This window comes from Lissotriton vulgaris, chromosome 12, assembly GCF_964263255.1.
Source record: "Lissotriton vulgaris chromosome 12, aLisVul1.2, whole genome shotgun sequence".
Taxonomy (NCBI): Eukaryota; Metazoa; Chordata; class Amphibia; order Caudata; family Salamandridae; genus Lissotriton; species Lissotriton vulgaris.
The window spans coordinates 250,014,930-250,034,874 of record NC_141700.1 but is presented as its reverse complement, the minus strand read 5'-3'; the positions used below and the strand labels follow the sequence as shown (position 1 = coordinate 250,034,874).

At 50.7% G+C, this 19,945-nt stretch overlaps 1 protein-coding gene across 1 annotated transcript in view; it reads right to left on the bottom strand.

Moving 5' to 3' along the window:
• E2F4 (E2F transcription factor 4) overlaps positions 1-19,945 on the bottom strand; it is a 362,041-nt gene that overhangs the window by 8,025 nt on the left and 334,071 nt on the right. The window lies entirely within an intron of this gene.

Here is a 19,945-nt window from a genome sequence, read left to right as displayed (position 1 = left end):
CCTAGCATACCCCAATTCATCTGAAGAACAAAATGAAAACAAGTTACTTACCTGTAACTTTAGTTCTCCAGTATTGGAATCTTTCATAGATTCACATGCCTGAATCATTCCCAGTCATCGAGACGGGAGTCTCCGGTATATAAAAAAGCAGTGCTTAGTAGTATAGCAAACTGAAGAGAGGCCTAGGCCCATTTCCCTTTTGCAATCCATAACCTTTGTTATGTAAAAAATGCCCAAACTTTTCTCTGAACCAATCAGAGCTCCTCACCCTCTAGAACACTCCTGAGAGAACCTTCTGCCCCTCAGATTTTTCGCGCACTTGTGCATATAACACACTTCTTGTGCTAAATCAGAGGTGAGCCTCTCAGGGGAGGAGGGTGGGTGCATGTGAATCTATGAAAGATTCCAATACTGGAGAACTAAAGTTACAGGTAAGTAACTTGTTAACTTTCATAGATTCACATGCCTGAATCAGAATAGCGAGCAGTGAAAAAAAAAAAAAAATTCTCTGATACATTTCATAATCATGCAATACCATTTGAAAATGAAGCATAATCTCATATATATATATATATATATATATATATATATATATATATATATATATATACACATACACACATATACACTCATATAAAATGTGACGTTGTAAACAAGAGAAAGTATGGATGGAGGGATGTAAAAAAGGCTCACTGTTACTGGATGATATTCCGCAGTACAGCCTCTCCCACCGCTGCATCCGATTCTGCAGCTGCCTCCAAGCAGTAGTGCCTGGGGAAGGTGTGCGTAGATGCCCAGGTCGCTGCTCTGCAGATATCCTGGATTGGCACTCCTCCAAACAGCGCAGTGGATGTGGCCACCGCCCTTGTGGAATGGGCACGAACTCGTGCATTCAAAGGCTTTCCAGCAGCTTGATGACAGTAGACAATCGCACTGGAAATCCATCTGGCAATTCCCCTCTTTGACAGCGGGAAACCTTTCCTGGGCGCGCTGATTGTGACGAACAACTGAGAAGACTTGCGAAACGCCTTAGTTTCTTTCAAGTAAAATTTCATACATCTCTGAACGTCCAGCGAGTGCAATACTCGTTCTGCTGCTGTTGACAAATGAGGAAAGAAACGTTTCAACACCAACGGTTTGTTCAAATGAAAATCAGTTGGCACCTTCGGAATGAACTTCGGGATTGTCCTGAGAATCATTCTATCCTCCTGAAACTGTAAGAAAGGCTCCTGAATCGTGAGCGCTTGAAGTTCCCCTACTCTTCTCGCTGAAGTCAATGCAATGAGAAGAGCCACTTTCCAGGACAAGAACTTCAGGTCTGCCTTGTGTATCGGTTCAAATGGTGGCTTCATCAATTGAGAGAGTACAATATTCAGATTCCATAATGGTGGTGGAGGCTTAACTGGAGGAAAGACCCTGAATATCCCCTTCATAAACTGTTTGATAATCCTTGATGACCATAAGGATGGGCCTGACGATGACCTCCTGTAGCGGGATAACGCAGCCAAATGCACCTTGATGGAGGCGTGTGCCAATCCTGACTTTACCAATAGCAGAATGTAAAGCACAGGGTCAGAGCTGATTTGCATAAAGCCATTATCTGACCCAGGGTGGTGTGGAGTGCAAAAAACGATCGATTTAGGCCCAGATCCTTGTACTGGGGTGAATGTAAGACATTGATCTACATTCTGTCCATCAAATTTTTTTTGTAATCCTATTTAAGGATGCCATGGACATCACCACCATGACCCAACTCTGTAATTCCCCTACTCATACCAAAGGTGCAACCCTTGATGCTATAATGACTAGCAAGGATCTGGCCTCTCTCTCTAATATACTTCCCGTTGACTGGTCCGACCACCACCTTATCCTCTTCACCCTGAATAGCTCCATTACTAGCCCTGCCCCCATCAACACTTTACCTTCGAAACTAACACGCAACCTTCACTGTATCCCACCTGGCGAATTGGAATCCTCTATTAAAACTTGCCTACTTCTCCCCCCTCTCTGATAGCACCAATGACTTAACCAAGCATTATAATAATTATATTCTTAAAGCCCTTGATCAAATTGCTCCAATTAAACTCAAGCAACAAAAAAACAACCCTCCCAAGTCTTGGTTTAATTCTGAACTCAATAATGAAAGACGGTCCCTCAGACAATCTGAACGTGTTTGGAGGAATCATCCCTCTGCAGATAATCTAGCTCTCCTAAGAACTGCTAGAGCTCAATACAAAAAACATATCTTCAACAAAAAATCCTCCTTTTTCCAGTCACAACTTGACCAGGCTAGAAACCGCCCCAGAGAACTCTTTAACATCGTTAAAAAACAAACGTCTTCTGGCCCTCCTAAAATATTAGCCTCTATGAAAAGATGCGAAGAAATTGCCAGCTTCTTCACGAACAAAATCAACAAGATAGAACTATCATTCTCTTGCCCCCCACTCTCACCCCAACCTTCCCTCAACCAACACACACTCACCAACTCTCCTAACTCTCTCTCCTCCTCCTCCTCTCTTCCCACACTTCATGACCCCCCTCAATCCATCCCCGTTCTCCCACAATCTGACTCCTCTCCCAAGGTCCACTCTGCTAAAAAACAACGCTTCTTGGAGTGAATTCAGTCCAGTTTCTATATCAACATCATTTCTAAACTTAAACCTTCCTCCCATACTAAAGACCCTCTCCCCGCCCATCTGGTTCAATAACTCAAACACATCATTGCCCCTATTTGGACCAATATTATCAACTCCTCTTTTTCCTCTGGCGTTGTCCCTGCCTCCCTTCAGCTTGGCCAAATCTCCCCATTCTTAAAAACACCTCGGCTGACCCCATTGACCTTAACAACGTACGCCCCCTCTCCAACCTTCCTTTCCTATCTAAGGCCCTTGAAAAATGTGTCCTGTCCCAATTAGAGAACCAGATCTTCTCCTTCAATCTCCTGGACACTTTCCAATCCGGTTTTAGAAAGGGACGCAGCACCGAAACTGCTATGTTAAACATCACAGATGATATTCATCGCTCCCTAGATAGAGGTGAATCATTCATACTAATCCTACTTGACCTCTCGGCTGCTTTTGATACTGTCCACCATCCCACCCTTCTTTACACTCTCAAAAATCGATTTGGCGTTGAAGGCATTGTATTCAATTGGTTCTCCTCGTTCCTTCAAAACAGATCACAGCAAATCAAGCTAAACCACTACCTCTCTAATCCACAACCTGTCTCACTCGGTGTCCCTCAAGGATCCATCCTCGCCCCAACCCTATTTAATCTTTTCATGGAACCACTCACTTTCATTCTCAAACAAGTCAAAATCAGTTACCACCTTTATGCTGACGACACCCAGCTATACTACAAGATCAAATCTCACAATGACATTCTTCACCTCAATGATACCTTGAATAGAGTTCAAGCATGGTTCCATCTGAATCATCTAAAACTGAATCCGAAAAAAACTGAAATCATCCTTTTCACTCCCAAAAACAATTCCCTTCCCATTCAACTCTGGATCAACGATATCAAAGCACTTAATTGCACCCTCTCCACCTCTAATTCTGTGAAATCCCTAGGCATCAGCATTGACCACAATCTTAACCTCATCCCCCACATTAAAAATGCTGCCAAAAGTGCTCTTTACACCCTTCACCACCTCAAAAAAATCAAACCTTTTATTCCAGCTGATGATTTTAGAACCGTTGTCCAATCGCTTGTCCTTTGCAGGATTGACTATGGCAACGCCACACTTGCCGGCACACCTAAAGTCCATCTTGCACCGATTAAATCTGTTCTCAATCTAGCAGCTAGACTCATCTCTGACTGTAAAAGATTTGACCACATCTCCCCCCATCCTCAAAACTCTCAACTGGCTCCCTATAGAAGGAAGATCCACCTACAAGATTGCCTGTATCACTCACAAAGCTCTTCACCAAAACACTCCCTCTTACCTTGCAGTCAAACTACAGATAGCAGGGTGCTCCAGGTCCCTGAGGAGCACATATTCTCTTGTCCTAATCCCTCCTAGACTCAAATGTAAAAAGACCCAATCCTGGGCATTTTCTGGTAACGCTCCTACGATTTGGAACTCTCTCCCCAAAGATCTTCGCTGCAACCCCTCTTACCCTCTCTTCAAAAAGGAACTCAAAGAACTTCTTCTCAACAAATATTGGTGTACCCAATGCCTTTGATCCTGAACTTGCTCACGCTTTAATCTTCCCCTACCCACTCCTTCCCAACACCCTCTCCACCTTCCACTCTCCCTCCCCTCCACCGCACCCCCTTCTTTCTCATATCTTTAAAATCTCATCTTTCCCTTTTAATGTTATCTTTGTTTTCTTTGCTCTCATTGCTCTCCTGAATGCATTGCTACATCCCTTGTAAACTCGCTGCACATTGTCTAATTGTTTGTTATTTGCTATTATTATGTGTTACCTTCCCTGTAAAGCGCTCTGATACTCTTGGGTCCAGCAGCGCTATATAAAACCATTGAAATAAATAAATAAAATAAATAAATACCGCTAGAGGAGCTGCTTTTGCCAGAAACGTCAGTCCTTGAGACACATTTGCTTCTTGCGTCCACCACTTTGCTGCCTGTACCATCACTGGTGTCACCCCTATTGTATCGTCGAAGGATCCCTCCGCTTGACGCCATTGGAGATCGATCTGCTCTTGCCATGGTCTCATCCTTAGCCTGCAGCAAGGTACCAGGGGAATACAAGATGACATCGTGCCCAGCAAGGATTTGTACCTGCGGACTGAAAGACTTTCTTTTTACAAAGTCTTGGAAGAGGGACACAATACTCAGTTGCCTTTCCTCTGAGGGAAACGCCTTGTTGCATTCCGTGTCCAAAATTGCTCCCAGAAATGTGATCACTTTTGCTGGGTGGAGGTTCGACTTTCCCTCGTGGAGAGTCAATCCTAGATTGGCAAATAAGTCTATGCAGGCCTGTGTTGACGCTCTGGCCTGTACCTTTGATGGTGCCTTGACTAACCAGTCGTCGAGGTAAGGAAATATTTGATGTTTTTGCTTTCTCAACAGAGCCGCCACTGGAGCCAGGCATTTCGTGAAAACTCTTGGCGCTGACTTCAAGCCGAATGGCAGTACCTTGAATTGGTAATGTCTTTCGGCAACCCAGAACCGAAGGTACTGTCTGTGTGCAGGATGTATCGGCACGTGGAAATACGTGTCTTGTAAGTCCAATGTGGTCATATGATCTCCTGGGTTTAATAACGGAAGGATGTCCTGCAGAGACACCATCCTGAAAGATTGTTTCTTGAGATAGGTGTTTATGGATCTGAGATCCAGAATGGGGCGCCACTGGAGCTTGACCACTGCGCCTCTCACCAGGCCGGGTCACCCCCTTGCTCCTGCCGCTTCCTGCTCCTGCCTACGCCAGTGTTCCCGCCTGCCAAGCTCCTGACCGCCACCCCCCCTGCCCCCCCGAGCGGCCCAGCCACAGCTGAGCCGCCCTCCCGAGAGTTTTTCACGCCGCTGACCCCCTGCGGCCCCGCCCACCACCGGCCCATTGGCCGCCCCGCTCCCGCCGCCCAGCTGCCCCGCCCTCCCGTCCCCCTTCTTATGACGCCCCCAGAGCGACCGCGCACAGCGGGAGCACCGATTGAGCGCCGAAGGTGCGCCAAAGGTAAGCCCGTCTGCGCCCGTCTGCGCCTGGACCGCGCCCAGTGCCACGACCCCTGGCTCCCGCAGACACCAGCCCACCCGCCGGACCTACGACGCCACCGAACTCTACGCACTCAACGCCGGCCGAATCCCGGGATGCTATCGAGCCACCCCGAGACGCACTCACGGACCCTTCTGCTGCCACTCCTGCAAGTTCACCTGCACCGGGACCTGCACTACACCAGCACCGACCAAGCCGAACACCAGCAGCAACCACCTCAAGTGCATCCTGCTCAACACCCGCTCCCATCCACAGACACGCCGCCGAGCTCTGGAACCTGCTCGACACCACAGCCCCAGACGTCGCCTTCCTCACGGAAACCTGGATGAACGCCTCCTCAGCGCCCGACATCGCCATCGCCATCCCGGAAGGCTACAAGATCAACCAGACAGGAGGAGGCATCGCCATCATCCACAGGAACACCATCCGCATCACGACCAACACCGACGACACCCTCACACCTGCCGAACACCTGCACTTCCAGATCCACATCAACCCCAAGACCACCCTCAGCATCTACAGACCCCCGGGACCACGCACACAATTCAGCGAAGACATCGCCGACTTCATCAGCCCGCACGCCCTCCCCTCCGCTGACTACATCCTCCTCGGGGACCTCAACTTCCACCTGGAGAACAACAACGACCGCAACATCACCACCCTGCTGGACAATCTCGGTCTCAAGCAGCTGGTGACCACCCCCACCCACTACGCCAGACACACACTCGACCCAGTCTTCTCATCCAGCAAGGACATCGCCGTCAGCCACGCCACCGGACTCCACTGGATGGACCACAGCTGCGTCCACTTCAGCTTCAGTAGGACCACGATCCACCATCACCAGCAACAGTTAGCACGCAGAAACTGGAACAAGATCACAGCCGACCAGCTCGCGACTTCCCTGAGCATGAACCCTCCCACCAGCGCAACGAACCCAAGCCAGGCGGCCACTAACCTCGCGAAGTGGATCAGCAATTGCGCAGACGACCTCGCCCCTCTGAAGCCCCCGCCCAGCAGACCCGGCAGCAAGAAAGCCCCATGGTTCACCGACGAACTCAAGAGCTCCAAGAAGAACTGCCGAGCACTCGAAAAAGCCTGGCGCAGAGACCCAACACCGAACAACATGACTGCCCTCAAGCTCGCCACCCGAAAACACCACCAACTGATCCACGCCACCAAGAAAACTGCATTCAAGGAACGACTGGACAACAACGCACACAACAGCAAGGAACTCTTCAACATCGTTAAAGAGCTCTCCAACCCCAAAGCCGGAAACAACGACATCACCTCTTCGCAAGATCTCTGCAACTCCCTCGCCTCCTACTTCCACAACAAGATCACGGACATACACAACAGCTTCAGCACTCAACCAACGCACGCCAGGACTGAACCACCGCCCCCCACCACCACTCTCCGCGCCTGGACCCCGATCAGCACCGAAGACACCATCCGCACGATGAACTCCATCCACTCCGGATCTCCGGCCGACCCCTGCCCTCACCACGTCTTTAACAAGGCCGCCGCTGTCATCGCACCCCACCTGCGGGACATCATCAACACCTCCTTCGACACCGCTACCTTCCCGGAGAGCTGGAAGCACGCCAAACTCACCGCTCTACTAAAGAAGCGATCAGCCGACCCCACCGACCTCAAGAACTACCGCCCCATCTCGCTGCTCCCGTTTCCTGCAAAAGTCATCGAGAAGACCGTCAACAAGCAGCTGGCGCCTTCCTCGAGACGAACGGATCCCTCGACCTCTCGCAGTCTGGCTTCCGGGCCAACCACAGCACCGAGATCGCCCTGATAGCAGCCACCGATGACATCCGAGCCCTGCTGGACAACGGAGAAACAGCGGCCCTCATCCTCCTAGACCTCTCCGCGGCCTTCGACACCGTCTGCCACCGTACCCTAGTGCAGCGCCTCAGCAACATCGGAATCCAGGAGAAGGCACTGGAATGGATCATCTCGTTCCTCGCCGGAAGGACACAGAGAGTCCGCCTCCCCCCGTTCAGATTAGAAGTCACCGAAGTCATCTGTGGCGTTCCTCAAGGCTCCTCGCTCAGCCCAACCCTCTTCAACGTCTACATGAGCCCCCTCGCAGCCATCGCACGCCAACACAACCTCGACATCATCTCCTACGCCGACGACACCCAGCTGATCCTCTCCCTCACCAACGACCCCGCCACAGCCAGAGCCAACCTACACGAAGGGATGACAGACGTAGCCAAGTGGATGACGAACAGCCGCCTGAAACTGAACTCGGACAAGACGGAAGTCCTCATCCTGGGATCTTCACCCTCCGCCTGGGACGACTCCTGGTGGCCCCCCACCCTGGGCAGAGCATCCAAACCAACAGACCACGCACGCAACCTGGGCTTCATCCTGGACTCCTCCCTCTCCATGACCAGACAAGTCAACGCCGTCTCCTCGTTGTGCTTCAACATCCTGCGCATGCTACGTAAGATCTTCCGGTGGATCCCCACGAGACCAGGAAGACGGTCACCCAGGCCCTCGTCACCAGCCGTCTGGACTACGGCAACTCCCTCTACGCCGGAACCACCACCAAACTCCAGAAGAGACTCCAGCGGATTCAGAACGCCTCAGCACGACTCATCCTGGACATCCCCTGTCGCAGCCACATCTCCGGACACCTGAGAGATCTGCACTGGCTCCCGGTCAACAAGAGAATCACCTTCCGTCTCCTCACCCACGCACACAAAGCCCTACACAACCAAGGCCCAGGATACCTCAACAGCCGCCTCAACTTCTACACTCCCACACGCCAGCTTCGATCGACCGACCACGCCCTCGCCGCTGTCCCCCGCATCCGAAGAGCCACCACAGGAGGAAGGTCCTTCTCCTACCTGGCCGCCAAGACCTGGAACTCCCTCCCGACCCACCTCCGCCTGACCCAGGATCACCTTTCCTTCAGGAAGCAGCTCAAGACCTGGCTGTTCGAGCAGTAGCGGACCCCCCCCCCCTAGCGCCTTGAGACCCTCCGGGTGAGTAGTGCGCTATATAAATGCTTTGATTGATTGATTGATTGGTTTTTCTTGATAAGAAAAAAACTGGAGTAAAACCCCTTGTTTTCCTGGGCTTTCGGTACCGGTTCTATTGCTCCCTTTCGGAGCATTGTCCGAATCTCCTGCAGGAGTTGATGCAGATGGTTGGCTCTCTGGTGCATCGGTGGCGTACAAGGGGGCGCTTGAAGAAATTCTAGGGTATGACCGAATTGAACTATTTTGAGGACCATTGGTCCATTGTTATTTTCCGCCAATTGTGAAGATAGAGAGCAATATTTCCACCCAGGGGAGCATCTGACAGAGCCGGAAGATGGAGGTTGTCATTGTCGACGGGTGTTGTCCTTTCCTCGGCCACCCTGTCCTCTTGGAGTTAATTTTGTATATCCTCCTGATTGACGCTGGCTGTACTGTTGACGGTAAGGCTGCGATGAGGACGGATAAGAAGAATATCTCCCCTGTTGGTATCCTCCTCTATAAGAGGACTGTCCTCTACCCCTGGAGCCACGAAAAGGGGTTTTCCTGTATTGCAGTGTTCCCAGAGCCTTTGCCGTATCCGTATCCTTCTTGATACTCTGCAGAGTATCATCAATGTGCTTCCCAAATAAATCTTCTCCATTGAAAGGAAGGTCTAAAATCTTGTTTTGCACCTCCGGCCTAAACGCTGTTGCTCGGAGCCATCCCTGCCTGCGTAGGACCGCCGCTCCTCCCATGGATCTAAACGCCATGGTCGCTATATCCATAGCGCAGTCTATGACTTCGGCTTCCATGAGAATCTTTTTTGCCTCCTGCTTCTCTGGTTCCGGCACCTGGCTAATGTATGGAGACAGGTCACACCACATCTGCCCGTCATACCTTCCCAAGATAGCGAGGGCATTAGCAGCTCTCACTAGCAGAGCCGACATTAAGGAAAACCTTTTTCCCGCATTATCCAGCCTTCTGCCCTCTTTGTCTGAAGGTGCTGCAATCGGAGCAGATGGGTTCCTGGATTTCTGTTGCGCCGCTTGTGTAATAACAGAATCCGGTTTGGGATGACCCAAAAGGCAAGTAGGAGCATCAATAGGTGCCTTATACTTCTTATCTAGTCTGGCCAGAACCAGCGTTAGCGTCGCTGGCGTCTCCATGACCTTTAATCCTTCCTTCCAAATATGGGACACTATAGGCAGGGTTCGTACGGATTTCCGATAAGAGTCCTTGAAGTCGTATAAAAAACATTCCGTCTTCTCCCCTGTCATGGTCAGTGCAAATCTCTTAGTGGCCCTTTCCATCAAATTATGAAATCCACCAATGTCCTCCGGTGGAGAATCTACTGGTCACTGTGGAGGAGTAGACGGTGAGGGGGTGATATAGTCATGCCATTCTGCACTTGTGTCCGCAATTTCCGCATCCTCATGATCGTCATCCGAGGAATCGTGGTGTGCCGTCGGCAGTGGAGACCTAGCAGTAGGGTCCGGCAAAATCTCTCCTACGAACTGGTGTTCCTGGTACCGATCGTGGACGTTGAGTAACCTCTGGGGCCTGTTGAGCGACTGGAGTCGCTGAGTATCTCCTCCCATAATCCTCTAACATGCCCCGGAGATCCTTCAACTAAGAGGATGGCACACTTGTCATCTCCTCGCGTTGCTGTTGGCGATATCGGTGCTGTTCCTGGGGTTGTTCCTGATAACCCCCATATTCCTCCTCAGAACCCACTTCCTGGTACTTGACCTGCAATTGCGAAGGGCTACTGGCAATTCCATACTAGTCATCTTCCTCTTCTGAATCTTCCTCTTCCAGCAGGTGAGACGGCAACAATGGGGAGACCTTGCTCGGAGATGTAATCTCTGGTGTTATAGGAATTTTTCCGAGGCACCAACCTTTTTTCTGGTGTTTTTTCCCTCGTCGACGAGCCCTTCGACGAGATTCCCATAGCCGTCGTCGACCAAGTCATCATCGTCGACGCCACCGTCTACGTTGTAGTCACCGTCGACGCTGTCCTCGTCGACGTCGTCGTTGTCCTCGTCGACACAGTCCTCGTCAACGCTGCCGTCGTCGACGCCGCCGTCGATGGTGAAACCATCGACGGTATCGCTGTCGACGGTGAAATCGTCGACGGTGTTTTATCACCAGCTTTACCATTATCTTTCTTCGTCGACGACTAAGGTGTTTTTGTCCTCGTCGATGATCCCTTTTTTGTCGACGGTCCCGCCGACGGTGCTGAAACAGTACCCTTCTCCTCAGAAGGCGTAGAAGAAGACCGTTTGTTGGTAATCTTGATTTTCTGAGGTGATTGTGGTGGATCTGAGGTGGATTTCACTAGTTTCACCTCACAAGCAGAACCCTTCTTCCCATTAGCTAAAACTGAAGGGGATTTTTAGGGACTGCGCCCTGAAGTGGTCTTTTTTGGGGCCTTCTCAGGTCTTTCCCCTGAGGAATGTGTCTGAGGAGATCTACTTCTCTTCTGAGATCTCTTAGACGCTACAGATTCCTCTTCACCCTCACTTGAGAGGATCTCTTTCCTGACCTTAACCTTCTGAAGCCAGATCAGTAGCCTTCCCTCACGATCTCTCAAGGTCTTATTCGAAAAGGTACGACATACCTTACAATCTGCTGCCTTATGGTCTAGATAGAGGCAGTAGATGCAGTCCTTGCGAGGGTCATCTGTTTAAAGCCTCTTCTTAGAGCAGGTGGAACAAACTCTAAATAATCCTTTCTTCTCGTTCTCAGACATGGTAGATGAAAAACCTCAAATCTAAGTCAAAATACTGTAAAAGTAAAGAGTTTGAGCAGAGCTCCAAGGAGACTCCCTAGCACAACGTGCGGTAGAAAAATCTGAGGGGCAGAAGGTTCTCTCCGGAGTGTTCTAGAGGGTGAGGAGCTCTGATTGGTTCAGGGAGAGGTTTGGGCCTTTTTTACATAACAAAGGCTAAGGTTTGCAAAAGGGAAATGGGCCTAGGCCTTTTTTCAGTTTGCTATACTACTAAGCACTGCTTTTTTATATACCGGAGACTCCCGTCTCAACGACGGGGAATGATTCAGGCATGTGAATCTATGAAAGTTCCAATACTGGAGTAAACTTACCTTCTGCAACATCTTATCTGCTAGAGACTATCTAGCCGCAGATTTCTTACCGTAGCAATATCCCAAGTCATCAGACTGGATCTGTAAAGTTTTCGTGAGCAGTACCCCTGCACGCCGGTAGGTTGTGGTGTCCAGCTCCAGGTGGCGACGGACGCGCCAGACGAGACATTCGTGGTGCCAAATAGGCACTACCCAGGTGCACAGACGTCAGTTACTTTTCACTACTTTCCACGTTAGAAGTGCACCGACCCCAAGACCACACTCAGAGGCACCCTCCTCTACCGGCCCCCGGGACCCCGTGCACAATTCAATGACGACATCGCTGACTTTATCACCCCACACGCCCTCCCCTCCGAGGACTACATCCTATTAGGAGACCTCAATTTTCACCTGGAAAAGAGCAATGACAACAGCGCCACCACCCTTCTGGACAACCTCGCCAACCTCGGACTCAAACAACTTGTCACTTCCCCCACCCACATTGCAGGTCACACACTCGACCCTATCTTCACCTCCAGCAAACATGTCTCTTTCAGCCACACCACAGCTCTTCATTGGACGGATCACAGCTGCGTACACTTTATCTACAATAAGACCACAATCCACAACCACCCTCAACCCACCCTGCGTAGAAACTGGAACAAAATCACCATCGACCAGATCTCCTCATCGCTCCTTCAAAACCCTCCTGTCCACTCTTCAAACCCCGACCAAACAGCCATTAACTTCACCCAATGGCTATCCAACAGCGCCGACATCCTAGCACCGTTGAAAAAACGTCAAATCAAGCTTGGCAGCAAAAACGCCTCCTGGTTCAACGATGATCTTAAGAAATCTAAGAAACTCTGTCGCTCCCTCGAGAAGGCCTGGAAAAGAGACCCAAACACCAGCACCAAGGACGCCTTTAAAAACGCCACCCGCATACACCACCAACTTATCCGATCTGCCAAGAAAGCTGCTTTCAAAGACCGACTAGATAACAACGCCCACAACAGCAAGGAATTATTCAACATCGTCAAAGAATTTACCAACCCATCAGCCAACTCCAACGACATCACCCCCTCCCAAGCCCTATGCGACTCACTAGCTTCCTTCTTCCACAACAAAATCGCAGACATTCACAACAGCTTCGACAACCGACCCGGAGACAAACCCACTCAACCTACTGCAGGACCTTCACCCCCCTTGAACATCCTTAACGACTGGAACCCAATCTCAACTGAGGACACCATCCGCCTGATGAACTCCATCCACTCAGGATCCCCAACTGACCCATGCCCTCACCACATCTTCAACAAAGCAGACTCCATCATAGCTCCACACCTCCGAGACGTCATCAACTGCTCCCTCAACTCCGCCACCTTTCCGGAAAGCTGGAAACACGCAGAACTCAGCGCCCTGCTGAAAAAACCCACAGCTGACCCCACCGAACTCAAAAACTACCGCCCCATCTCGCTTCTTCCTTTCCCGGCCAAAGTCATCGAGAAAGCTGTCAATAACCAGCTCGCCACCTTCCTCGAAAGCAACAAATCCCTCGACCCCTCACAGTCCGGATTCCGAGCCAAACACAGCACTGAGACCGCACTCATCGCAGCAACAGACGACATCCGAACTCTATTGGACAATGGAGACACAGTCGCTCTCATCCTCCTCGACCTCTCCGCAGCCTTCGACACAGTCTGTCATAGCACCCTATTACAGCGCCTCAGAAACATCGGAATCCAAGGAAAAGCACTGGAATGGATCACCTCGTTCCTTACCGGAAGAACTCAGAGAGTCCGGCTCCCTCCTTTCAAGTCAGAGGCCTCTGAAGTCATCTGCGGCGTGCCACAAGGATCCTCACTCAGCCCCACCCTCTTCAACGTATACATGAGCCCCCTCGCAGCCATCGCACGCCAACACAACCTCAACATCATCTCCTACGCTGACGACACTCAACTGATCCTCTCACTCAACAAAGACCCTAACACCGCCAAAAACAACTTACACGAAGGAATGAAAGAAGTAGCCGAGTGGATGAAGCACAGCCGTCTGAAACTTAACTCAGACAAAACAGAAGTCCTCATCTTAGGCACCTCCCCCTCCGCCTGGGATGACTCTTGGTGGCCAGAGGCCCTTGGAAAAGCACCCATCCCGACGGACCACGCACGGAACCTGGGCGTCATTCTGGACTCCTCACTCTCGATGACCAGACAAGTCAACGCCGTCTCATCATCTTGCTTCAACATTCTTCGCATGCTCAAAAAGACATTTCGCTGGATCCCCACCGAAACTAGAAAAACGGTCACTCACGCACTGGTCACGAGCCGCCTGGACTATGGAAACACCCTATACGCCGGTACCTCCGCAAAACTCCAGAAAAAACTCCAACGCATCCAGAACGCTTCAGCCAGGCTCATACTAGACATCCCGCGTAAAGAACACATCTCTGGATACCTGAAAAACCTCCACTGGCTCCCCGTAAATAAGAGGATCACTTTCCGCCTCTTAACCCACGCACACAAAGCACTTTACGAACTTGGACCCGAATGCCTCAACACACGACTGTCCTTCTACACCCCCTCCCGTCAGCTACGATCCTCCAACCAAGCCCTTGCCACTGTACCTCGCATCAACAAAGCCACCATGGGAGGTAGATCCTTCTCCTACCTGGCAGCTAAAACCTGGAACTCTCTTCCCACTCACCTACGCCTTACTCAGAACCACCTGGCATTCAGAAAACAACTTAAAACTTGGATATTCGACAAGTAACTCCCCCCCCCCCCTTCCTCAAGCGCCTTGAGACCCTATGGGTATGTAGCGCGCTATATAAATCCTGACTTGACTTGACTTGACTGGTATGGAAAACTAGCGCCCTGAAAGGGAAAAGCTCGGTCCCTACCAATCTATTCACAGAGCGGAGAGGATGGGAGGGTCGGTAAGGAATCTGCAGCTGGATAGTCTCTTCACCAGATAAGGCATTACCCAAGGTAAGTAACTTGTTCATTTGACAGAGACTTCTAGCTGCAGATTCCTCACCTTAGAATAGATACCCAACTAGTACCTCCCCAGAGGTAGGTCTGTGGCCCAATTTCACATGAGAAGTCCTGCAGGACCCAACGGGCAAAATGCTCATCCCTACGAATCAGACTGTCCAGGCAGTAGTATTTTTAAACATGTTCAGGGAAGCCCAATTTACTGCCTGGTAGATATCCAGGACAGGAACTCCGCAAGCAAACACTGTTGCTGCACCTTTAGCTCTGGTGGAATGAGCACGCAAACTCTCAGGGGATTGTTTCTGAGCCAATGTGTAGCAGATTTGAATACAGAGCACAATTCATCAGGAGATGGTCATCTTCTGTACGATCCACCCTGTCTTCTCTCCAACATACCGTATGAAGAGTTGGTCATCCACCCAGAACAGTTTTGTGCGGTCATGGTAGAACAACAACGCTCTTGGGTCCAGACAGGGAAGTCGCTACTCTTCTTTGGAGGGATGAGGCGGAGCATAAAAAGTAGGCAGAGTGATGGTTTGACCCACATGAAATGGAGTGGCCACTTTCAGAAGAAAGGAAGTCCTTGTACCAAGCAATAGTTGGTCTGGGTAGATGTTAGGATAGGGAGGATTGGATGACAAGGCCTGAAGCTAACGACACTCCGGGCAGATGTTATAGCTACCAGGATGGCTGTCTTGATGGTAAGGAGGCTGAGAGGACAGTTATGTAAGGACTCAAACAGAGTGCCCAGCAGGAACGTCAGACTAGATTAAGGTCACACTGAGGCATAATGAAAGGAGAGGGAGGAAACATATGCTGCCCTGTTTGTTGCAGTACCACATGGCGGTGGTGTTGTCCGGGAACACCTGCTATTCCCTGGATGGAGGGTAGAAGGCTTTTAATGACAATCGGATAGCTTGGAGCTCCAACAGCTTGATGTAGAGTCTGGATTCCGCCGGAGACTAGAGTTCTTTGATCTCCACCTTTCCCTGATGGCCGCACTATCCCAAGACTGAAACATCATTTACTTCTGTGAGATCTGGTTGGGGAAGGGAGAGGGTTCTACCGCTGACCCAATCGTGGTTCGTTAACCACCACTGCAGACTTTCGCAGTTCCCTCTGAGATCTGGACCATGTCGGAGAGAATCCCCTGATGCTGCTCCTACTGGAACTGCAGGTCCCAATGCAGGGCCCGCAGGATGCAGGAGGCCATGAGGCCCAGCAGCCTCAGAGTCAGTCTCACCGAAATTCAGAATAGTGCATGAAACATCGGTATCATAGCCTGAATATCCCGGACTCACCGTTCCAGATAGGCTCAAAACTGCACTGTGTCCAGAACAGCTTTGATGAAAGGGAGCGTCTGAGAAGGAATCAGGTGCAACTTCGGCAAGTTGCTAGTGAACTCCATCAAATGAGGTCTGCAGTAGTCTGGAGGTGGGAGGTAATGGCCTGGGGAGGGCCGCCTTTAAAACTCAGTCATCGAGATAGAGTAAGACTACCATCCCTGCAACCTCCGCATTCACCTTGGTGAACACCTGAGGGGCACTGGTAAGGCCAAAGGGAAGCAGAGAAAACTAAAAGGTCTTGTGGCCCACAGTGAAGTTAGTAACACCTGTGGGCAGGTAGGATGGGAATATAGAAATATGCTTCCTACAAATCCAATGCTACCATCCAGTCTCCTGGGTCCAGGGCAGATAGGACCTGAGCAAGAGTGAGAATTTCTAACATCTCCTTCTTGCCGAATAAGTTGAGTATGTTCAGGTCGAGGACAGGACAAAGGTCACCATCCTTCCTGGGCACCAGAAAGTAGTGGGAACAACAACGATGAGTCATTTCTGGCATCGGCAATCTCTCTTTGGCTCCTTTAACTAAAAGAGCCGCAGTTGGAATCCTGGATGCATAGCCTGGACGCTACCCATCCGTCTCCCTGCTCAGACCCCAGTGTAGCAAACAAAAATTATGTCAGCTGGATCACTAACTCACTGGATACGATCCTCCCTCTCCGGAGATCCTCATCTAAGAGAATGCAGAGATCAGCGCCCTGGTTTTCTGACTCTTTAAGAGAACTAAAACGCCGTTGCAGGCAACGAGAGAGAGCCTGGCGTTTGGACTTTCTCCCGGAAAAAAAGGTCGCCTATAAAGAGGCGATAAAAACTTACAGAGATGGGATTAGAACGGCGAAAGCAACCTTTTACTCTGATAAAATCCTAGAGGCCAAATCGAAGCCCAGGGAAATTTTTCAGATAATAAAACATTGCTCAAATGTCATCACCGCCCCTCCTCCGAACAAAACCCAAGATCAATGCAACGAGCTTGCGGACTTTTTTCACAACAAAGTCCTGAAAATATACTCCACCTTTCAAACAGGAGCCACAGTTCCAGAGATAGCCGACCCACCCTCTCCTAGAATCTTCCCTCCCCTTGTCCAGTCAACCCTCGAGCACTTCCCTCCCTTGGACCTCGACACCCTCGGTAAAATGGCACGGCAAGTCAAATCGGGTTCCCCACGCGACCCAGCCCCACCAGAAGTTCTGATGCAAGCACACAAAGCCACCCTGCCTGTTATCCTGGAACTCCTAAATACATCTAAAGCCTCATGTGTTGTTCCTACAGCATGGAAACAAGCCATGGTGCGGGCGCTGCTAAAAAAACCTAACCTGAACCCCGACGATCACTCCAACTATCGTCCCATCTCACTCCTCCCTTGGGCTGGCAAGGTGTTGGAAAAATACATAAACGTCCAACTGGTCCAGTTTATTGAAAATCACTCCCTACTGGATACCTCCCAGACAGGTTTCAGGCCAAAACATGGCACCGAAACTGCCTTATTAGCGGTCGCCGAGGAATCTCGAAGGGTTCTGGATCAGGGAGGATCAGTGGCAGTGATCCTCCTTGATCTAAGTGCCGCCTTCGATACGGTCAGCTATGCCACCTTGCTGAACCGTCTCCGGGACATCGGAGTCTCTGGCGACGCTCTAAGGTGGTTCGGTTCCTTCCTGTCCGACAGATCTTTTCAGATCTTCGATGGTGACATAATATCAACCAGCAAGCCTCTCAGCTGTGGAGTACCACAGGGCTCCTCCTTGAGCCCTGTGTTATTCAATGTCTACATGAAACCACTGGCTGGAATCGTCGAACCGTACGGCATCAAAATTGTGTCGTACGCCGACGACACTCAGTTAGTGGTATCATTGGCTCAAGAGAACATCAGTCACCCCCAAGGAGGCCTGCTGAGCTGCCTAGAGGACATTAAGGAGTGGATGACCAGCTCCTCTCTCAAACTAAACGGAGACAAAACAGAGCTCATGCTTCTAGGCCCAGTCTCGCCAATACCTTTTATCTCCTTGTGGCCCCAAGCTCTGGGCACTCCCCCCACCCCCAAGGAAAGTGTCAAGAGCCTAGGAGTGTGGCTGGACAGTAAGCTGTCCTTTTCCACCCAGGCTACCAAGCTGTCCGCCACCTGCTTTGGCATCCTCAAAACTCTAAGGAAGGTCCTTCCACTTCTGCCTCTAGAAGCCAAGAAAGTGGTAGTCCAAGGCCTCATCCAGTCCCGCCTTGACTCAAACAATGCTCTATATGTAGGGGCTCCCGAGATGACTCTCCGGAAACTCCAGGTAGTGCAAAACTGCGCAGCACGTACCCTGCTACAGATTCCACGAGCCCAGTCAGCCAGACCTGCATTAAAAAGTCTTCACTGGCTGCCAGTAAAACACAGAGTGTCATTCAAGGCGTTGTGCATTGCACACCGGGCATTTTGGAAAACAGGACCCGCAATTAACAGCAACCTTGTCATTCCCTACCACCCAAATAGGAACCTCCGCTCCTCTGAGGCTTTCCTGGCAGCGGTTCCTAGAGCGAAGAGAGCCAGATCCGGGGGTAGGCTGTTCTCATTGAATACCGCTAAACTTTGGAACACCCTCCCCCTCTCACTCCGTTCCAACCCGGACCTGCTGTCATTCCGCAAAAAGCTGAAGACTTTACTATTTACCCAAGCCTCCGAGCTCTAATCTGTCACGCCGCTTGTCCCTCCGATTCACACTTCAGCGCTTGGACGCCCCTGGGCAGCAATCGCGCTCAATAAATCTATTTCCATTCCATTCCATTTCCTACTTCCTGGCGAAGAAGGTAGTCCTCCGTCAACCAATCATAAGTAGGTGGCATGGAGGGAGGGGCAGTGTCAAATGGGAGGAAGTCTACCGTCAGACAATCTGTAAAACCAACCTGTCCGATATTATGGACTGCCAGCAAGGCAGGTGATGGTGAATCCTGCCGCCCACTGGGTGCTCATGAGGGTAAATGGGCAGACTAGGAGGGTTTGGAGGCTGCTGGGGAGCGGGTGGACTGACCCGATCACTGGGCACCTGACCCACGGAGCCGGTGGATACTGCATCCACTGCCATGCAAAGGCTAGAAAGCGTGTGTGCCGCTGTGGATGGGTGAGTAAGGATGCGGCTGTACACCCCTATTGTTGCCACGAAAGGAGCAAAAAGCGGATTGAGGGTGACAAGGAGCCATAGAAAGGCTAAAGTACCTGGCCATAACCATGCGGTCATTAAAGAGCTCCAGCACTGAATCTGCCTGGTCTCGGAAGAGACAGGAGCCATTAAAGGGCATGTTCATGAGGGATGTCTGGACACTCCCGTAAAAGCCTGTAGTCTTCAACCAGGCGTGGCATTGCAGTGCCACTGTTGACTATACCGCTTTGCCTAGTGAGTTGGTGGAGTCTAGTTCACAGCAAATGGTGAACTTAGCTGCATCCCTCCCATCGGCGATGGCCTGGCCTCCTCCAGGACTGCTGACAGCACCTGCGCAACCGTATCCCACAGGCCAGGGGAATCAAAGCCCAAAAGGCATGTGGTGTTCACTGATTGCAATGCCAGGCTGGTGGTAGAAAGAATTTTCTTGCCTAAATTGTCCAGCTTTTTGGATTCCCGATCCGGCGCGGCAGTTGGGAATGCGGCATAATTTACATGAGAAGTGGAGCCTTAGGCAACCAAGCCCTCCGGGGTAAGGTGATCCGTGAAGAATTTAGGGTACCCAGGAGCAGGGTGGTTGCGGGGGGGTCAATAGTCCTGTTCACAGGAGCCCCTGTGCTGGGCTTGGACCAGGTCGCAAGCAGGACATCAGTAAGTGCTTCATTAAATGGGAGAAGCGGTTTGGAAGTGGACAGTCCTGTCTGAAGTACTTCTATCAAGACATTAGTCTTGAC